An 8,030-nucleotide genomic window follows, 5' to 3' on the forward strand; every position below is an offset into this window, starting at 1 on the left:
GAAGCCCCATGTTAGGAGAAGGAAGGAAGCGTTCCAGAGGAGAGTAGTCAGCCATAATCAAAAAGTGGAAGCCCACAGCATGGGCAGGGGCGAAAACATCCAGTAAGAGAGGAGACGGTAGTAGATTTGAAGGAATTGCCCTTTTTGGAGGAAAAATTGTGCTTTACTATGAGGCAACAATTAAAGAAAAAACATTAAAGAAAAAGCTCCACACTAAAAGACCAAGACGCAACTATGAAGAAAGCCTAAGGCAAAACAAAAAGGCTTGTGAAGTAGTTGCAAGAAGCCGCCAAGAGAGAGAGTTTGAAGTTTTCAAAGGAATAATCCCACATTGGGTGAACGGCAGGAGTGTTAAAATTTAAATATTATTCCACTTGAATGCTTAGTGCCTTAAAGACACGCGGCTTTAGAAGCCCAAACTTGCATGCATGGGGCCTATGGTTGGCCAAAAGAAGGAAGAATTTTGACCAAAGTGTTGAACAAGGTGATGACATCAGTAACACATGGACCAACCATAGACCGACAAGTGGTGAGATGTGTTCCAACTAGGTGTGGATTCTGGAGATGCCACATGGCACAGGGTACACGTGTCATGACAATGCTTCCCTGTTTGCATAGTCAATAGCTATTGACTGTAATGCAGGGAAGCACCTAGCTGACATGTGTCAGCTGGCCCCAGTCACAGTTGATGTGGCAGGTTTAAGATGAATGCATAGGATTACACCAAATGGAAAATCAGATGGCTAGTGCTTCCCCACTTTAGGAAGTTGCGAGAACGATAGATAATGCAGTAAAGCACCCAGCTTCCACATGGTAGTGGGCCTTGACCCATGGTGACATGGCAGGGGCAACCAAGGTGGTGATGTGGCAATTTGGTGGTAGTCAAGAAACCAATGAGAAGTTTCCATGTGGTGGTGCCTAGTGGACCATTAAGAGGGTGCAAGTGAAGAGGCAGGGATTGGACCAATCAGGTGATGCCACATGGTAGCCTGGTCAAACTAGGTTTGACCTAAAATACTTGGTCGGGGAAAATGGAAAATGTCAAAAATTATTTTTAATCATTTTTCAAAAAATTGCACATACAGAGATTTATTCAAAGAAGATATTTTCTAAAGTGTAAACTTTAGGATATTTTATTTTTTTTGGAAAATAAGTTGTAGACTAGAGATTCATAGTAGGGGGTACCCTTTTCAAAATGGCATTTTGGGAGTTCCCGATAAGCAAACATAGGCATATTATATATCATTGGAATTGGGAGAAGATGAACTCTCTAATTTTGGAGTTCATTTTTGCACAAGAAGTCACTAGTTCAAGTTATAGGCAGAAATGTAAAATTTGGGCTTTCTCAATGGACTTGGTAAAAATTCAAAACACAGTTACAAGCTTGGTAAAACATGGTAAAAATGTAGTTGGGGTCAATTTTGGTCACCCTCAAATCATTTTAAACCCAGATTTTGACCAGCATTTCATGATTCAGCTCAAATATTTTGGCAAATAGAATGGTTTTCATCATTGAACAGGAGATATTTCAAGTTAGTTACAGAATATTGATGAAAACTAAATCAGATCAAATGGGCAGAAAGATGAAAGAGGTTTTGCAACTAAAAAGGATAGAATTTCAAGTGGAAACATGTTGTCTCCAGATCAGATCTGGGAATTCTCTCCTTCTATATCTTCATTTTTCTCATCCATTATAACTGGTTAGAAATTTTCAGTATGAGACCACTTTGTTGGATCTAGAACTGTGATTCCACCATTATTCTTTAGCATGTTTTCTCTTGTATGATAGTGGTAATGAAGATAATAGAGAAAGTTTAGATCTATTAGGTGTTTTTATGTTTTAATTTCATGCATCTGAATGTATAGTTTCAAAGAAATGAATACAAGTGAGCAAGAATTTCTTTAGTTTCATTTTGATTCTCGTCTCCTATCTTTGTAATCAACAATCTTATGTGGTCTAGGAACAAAGAACTGAGACTCATTTGCATCCCTATAAGGTTGTATGTCAAATATGTTTTGTTGTTGGAACAAAGGGCTAAGTAAATGCTTGATGTGTTTGATAGGATTACTAGTTATTTTAAGAAGGATACTTCATAAGAATAAGGTCTTTATGAACATTGATCTCTTATTCACAAAGTGATTAGACAGATCTGATATCTTGGTGTATGAAATATATAAATAATATCATAGATGTATCTATTTGATTCATGGAATTGCCCAATAGATAAGGCATTGATCAGCTACAGGATTATTGGTTCTTACTACTACATATTTGAGGTCTTGCTGAAATCAACATCATTAATCAAATGTTTTTCCTTTCATATTGAAGAGCTGAAAAGGATTCCCTCACTCAGCTTGTGAATTTCATAGATTTGCAATTTGCTACTGCACATCTTTGTTATTGCATAGGTATAGGAGATTAAGGGTTTTTATTTGCTTTGTTAGATTCAAGAATATGTTTTAGCATTGGTACTATATAATTGAATTTGAGGTCCACCCACCTAGGTTTTGCAAAGCCTGAAGTAGAAGAATGGTCTAGCCTTATAGTTGGCCTGGTGTCTAAAAGGATATGTTGAAGACAAGAGTTAGCTGCTCCTAGATGTATTTTGTTCTTATCGAGATAATTTGAAACTTGTAGTGTTCCAAAACACCAACAAAATGGTGACTCTGCTAGGGACAAAGGTTGTAAATGCCTAAATTATGGAGCTAGAAACCTCTAATATATTTTGCATATTGAATTTTGTATGCAAGGTTTTGTGATCCCTAGTTAAGCTTTATTCATGGATAGTAGTATGTTATGAGAATTGGATGTAAACTGTGCTCTATGACTATTATAAGTTTTTCTTCAATCAATTCAATTTTTGCAAGTGTTGTTGAGAAAAGTTCAAAGTCAAGAATTGATTTATGAAGTGTGTTCTCTTTTCAAGGTGTTAATGATCTGCAAGTTTTTCCATATTGAAAGTCTGGTTCAGAATTTACAAATGGTAAATTGTTTCAAATCTTTTTTCACTAAGTGTGAGTGGTGACTCTAGTCTAAATCTCTATACCAGTGCATGGTTTATTTTAATCTCAAAGGCTTTCAGCATTTGTGGGTAGATCTAGTTTGTTGGGAAAGAGGAAGTATAAGTTTCTTGATTGATAGTTTATGTGGTTGTTTGTATTTGCTGAAGTAATTAATTTCAAAAGGTGAACCACTATTTTGATTTCATTTTCCTCTTCAAGGAGGTGGTGTGTCATGTCTCCTTTTCAAATAATTAAAAATAATAATCTTTGCTAAGGCAGGCAAGCCCAAAAAGGTGAAGTTTTAGCAAAAGGGGATAATCTTTGGAAGCGAATGGACTAATAAATGAAAATTATTATTAAAATATATTTTATTAACCCCTCTTGGATGTGAGTTAGGGTTATGCCCTCTTTTAAGGGGTTTGGAGACATTTTGGGCTCATTCCAGAACTTGATTTTTGCTCATTTCTTTGTTATTCTTCAAAGGCTGCCAAACATGTGGAGAAGGAGACCCAAGAACAGGAGTTTGCAGGTTTCCAGGGAGACCCAAGAATGGGAGTTTGTAGGTTCCTAGGAAGGCTAAGGATGGGAGTTTGAAGCCATTCCATGTGCATGCTTATGCAGAGTTTGCCTTTATGCTGAACAGTGCAGATTTGTGAGTTTTCAGGTGTAGTTTTTGTAAGAGTTTGGTGTTTCTAGTTGAGTATTTCATATCAGTTTGGGTTGCTGTTGTATATCAGACTTTTAAATGTTAAAATAGAGCTGAAAATATGTATTTGGATATGATTATACTTTTGTGATAGATTATTAAGTTTTTGTGGTGATTTCGGGCTATTTTATGCTATTTTCGGGAGCCCGATGAGCATTATTTTTGTCCTCCGTTTGGGAGCTATTGTGTGCATTTTATACAGATCTGGAAATGTCATTTTATAGGCTGTTATGCTGCTCATTTTTTTGTAAAAATGTCCACTTTCAGATTTATTAATAATAGGTGAAGTTGTGAAGCTTTTGGCACTATTTCTCGCAATCCCGATTTGGGGTTTCTTGAGAAATTTGGTGGATCTTTGTGATATTAGTTGTTTGATTTTGAAAATCTGATTAGAGGCATGAAATATCATATAAAACCAGTAAAGAGACATTTCAGTCATATCAGAGCCATGATCTTGCTAGCCTGAGGGTTTGTAGAAGTTTGCATGTCAGTTTTGACAACTACCCAGATCTTGCATGTCAATTTTGACAACTACCCAGATCTTGCATGTCAATTTTAACAACTACCCAGATCTTGCATGTCAATTTTGACAACTTCCCAGATCTTGCATGTCAGTTTTGACAACTACCCAGATCTTGCATGTCAGTTTTGATAACTACCCAAATCTTGCATGTCATAATTTATGGTTGCATGTTGCTTCCAATCAGCTGGATGTCAAAATTTATGGTTGCATGCAACTAAGTGAAAGAGAAAAGAGATATTTACAGCGAGAAAAGAATAAAGAAATTTTGATCAAACCTCCAGTTGAAAGTAAAAGTATAAAATCCAAGGAAGGAAAAAGTATAGCTAATCTAGATGAGATGGCAAAGAAATTCTTCCAAGACATCCAAAATACTCAGAAGCAAACAGTGGATAGTTTGGCAGAAACTAGAGAGGCTTTGCGAATATGGACAAAAAAATTGCAAGGAGTTGCATCTATTAATGAGAAAGGGAGCACTTCAGAGGAGTCAAGAAATATGAAACTCACACCCTCTCAATCAACAAAAACTATTTTTCTGCATGCAGATGAGCCATCAGTGCCAAATCCAGCCCTTAATCCCATGGAAGAGGTTATAGGTAACTTGATTGCATTAAGAGCTACTTACAATGGTTTAGATGATGACTTTCACAATTTAGTTCCTTTTAGAGAATATGTGGATATGATGAACACTTTGATGCCCAAGAAAGAGTACAGAAGGGAGCATGACATAAGTGGAAGAGAGCTCAAAAATAAAATAAGCAAGTTTATAGCACCTACTTTTGATGGAACAAATAAAATTTCAGCTAGAGCATGGCTACAAAAATTACAGACCTTCTTCACACTTAACCCCATGAAGGAGAGTGATGATGTTCAAATTGCAAGTCTACACTTGGAAGATGCAGCCTATGATTGGTGGTATCATGGAATGACTACTCAAGGTCATGATCAGGTAACTACATTTGATGATTTTAGTCAAAGAGTGATAGATAGATTTGACCCCAAGGATGATGATTATGAGGATGTTGTTGTGCATGATGGTGAGATACCTGGTAGAGATGAGTAGACATTGAGCATTCATGACTTTTCTGAGAGAGAGTATCAGGCACAGTTAGATGCTTTGACACATGAGGTTGAGACTTGTAGTACTTCACATGATTTGTCCAGCCAGCTGAAAGTGAACAAAGATAGTATTTTGACTTCATTATCTCATCATGACAGGTTTGTGGAGTTAGTTGGTATTGGTCATATTACTTAGGTGAGGAGTTTTCTTGAGTTACCAATTGATTCTAGTTTACAGATATGGACTCAAGATTATTATATCGGCATTTGGGATTCAGTTGACTGGAGATCTTTAACACTTTTTGGTAGCAGTGTTTGTTTGGGTGCTATCATGGACTTGATTAGTAGGTTGCACGGTGTTGTCTTTTCTTGTGTCAGTAGCTTGTCCGATGCTGGTATTAGTTTTTATACACTAGTGTTGGGCTTTGTTCATATATCCAGTCGACCATACTTTCTGGAATGTGTTGATGATCTTTCATATTTGGCAATGTGTACCAATGAGTCCCAGGATCATATTGGCATTGATGACATCCAGGAGGATGCAGTGGATACTTTTGAAGACTTAGTTTTCTTGGCAATTTCTTTTGGTACAAAGGAGTTAGACATCAGTGCTACAATTTTTGATACTCCATATGTTGATATAAGCTTTGGAGTTGATTCACAGGATACGGATGGTAATACTCTAGAGACTAGTAACTTTGAGGATACTCCTTTAGACAGTGCATCAGAGGAGGTTTGTAGGAGATAGTCTAGCCAGTGCCATCATGTGTCTAATCAGTTGAGAGTTAGTGAGCGAGACATTGCTATCGCTTGCCAGCATTTTGATGTTGCTCATCAATTTTTAACCGTTTATGGATGGGGTTCTCCTACTAGTGATGAGCAGGGAGGCAATTATCTTTCCTTGACAGAGTTCCACTCTTTATGGGAGGCTATCCAGATTCTAAGACAAGATTATATGCAGTTGGTAGCTGATAGAGATTATCTTATGGAGTGGGGTAGTACAGCATACAATGCATTGTTGGCCAAGGAAGATGAGGTGAGTGAGCTTACTCAGCAGCTTGAGGTGACTTCTGAGATTCTTGAGAGTACACAATTGGCTTTCAAGGAGTCACAGTTTCATTTGGCTAAGGTGACCATGGAGTTAGAGAGGCTACAGTCTTTACCTGATTCTATACAGTCACAAGCTCTGGTGTTTGGTGATCCAAGGATGTCCATAGCGGAGATTGTTAGAGACAGTGGAGATGGGGATGCATCCATCCTTGATACTAACATTGGCATATCAGGTTCATTCCCACTAGATTCGGGTTCAGTTGAGTTGGGTGTTGTAGCAGATTGTTGTATGCCTAACATGGTGGTGGCCTCTAGTACTGATGGCACGGAGACTAGAGATGTATCAAAGATCATGTGTGATGCTGGTGAGTCAGCAGTTGGCATGGTTCTTGCTAGTAATACTACTCCCTTGGTGATATCTTCGGAGGTAGTAGTCAGTTCCAACATGGTTAATGATCAATTGCAGTTAGTTTCATCTGGATTACAGTCTGAGCCACTAATTGAGATTGGCGCATTCTATCGGCATTACACTGTGAGGTACGCTCATCAATTTACCTTTGATGACCATGTTGATGAGATGATGATACAAAGATGTACTTTGGTTCCTAGTGCTTGTCATCAGTTATGGGACAGTTTGATGCCTCGGGATGAGATTTGTGATGGGCATGACATGGTGATAGGTTCTGCAGTTGACAGCTTGATAATACATGACTTAGAGCAGGAGTTTGGGGGTGATGCTTTAGCAGTTGTTGTTACTGATTCTACTCCTTTGGCTATGACATCTCCTAGCTTAGCTGGTAGTCAGTCACAGTGGACTATATCACTTGTTCATGGAAAATTTGGTTTGGGTTCCATTTCTTACTCTTTATCTTGTAATGTCTTTTCACCATCAGCAGTGCATGGGAGTTATGGTTATGAGATAGTGGCTAGTGATTTGTAGAGTTGTGTTTACTACAGGAGTTTTACAGTGTGTGTATTCTCCATACTTGGTATAGTTTCATTCGAGAGCGTTCACCATTATTGCAGAGTTGGATTGTACATTCTGTATAGGCCAGTGGGATGTGTTGATGGTATTTACTGTGTTGGTAGTTTGATTTGTCCACTTTACTTGGGTTTTGATGTTCTAAGAGTTTGTGTCTCATGGGTTTCTAACTGTGGTAGTGGTGATTTTGGAGTTTGGTTGAGCTGTAATTGTCAGTTTGATTATAGATTCCTCTTGGTCATATTGCAGAGGATATTGCAGGAGCCTGTGTTAATTGGCAGTAGTATAGTTCATGACTACATTTGGGATCCAGGTGGATTGATTGGTTTATTGTTCAGCCATTGCTTGAGTACAAGCAATATTTGGGAGGGGAGGACTTGTCATGTTCCCTTTTCAAATAATTAAAAATAATAATCTTTGCTAAGGCAGGCAGGCCCAAAAAGGTGAAGTTTTAGCAAAAGGGGATAATCTTTGGAAGCGAATGGACTAATAAATGAAAATTATTATTAAAATATATTTTATTAACCCCTCTTGGATGTGATTTAGGGTTATGCCCTCTTTTAAGGGGTTTGGAGGCATTTTGGGCTCATTCCAGAACTTGATTTTTGCTCATTTCTTTGTTATTCTTCAGAGGCTGCCAAACCTGTGGAGAAGGAGACCCAAGAACGGGAGTTTGCAGGTTTCCAGGGAGACCCAAGAATGGGAATTTG

The sequence above is a fragment of the Cupressus sempervirens genome, chromosome 2 (assembly GCF_028749045.1).
Source record: "Cupressus sempervirens isolate cs-2001-9-10 chromosome 2, ASM2874904v1, whole genome shotgun sequence".
Lineage (NCBI taxonomy): Eukaryota > Viridiplantae > Streptophyta > Pinopsida > Cupressales > Cupressaceae > Cupressus > Cupressus sempervirens.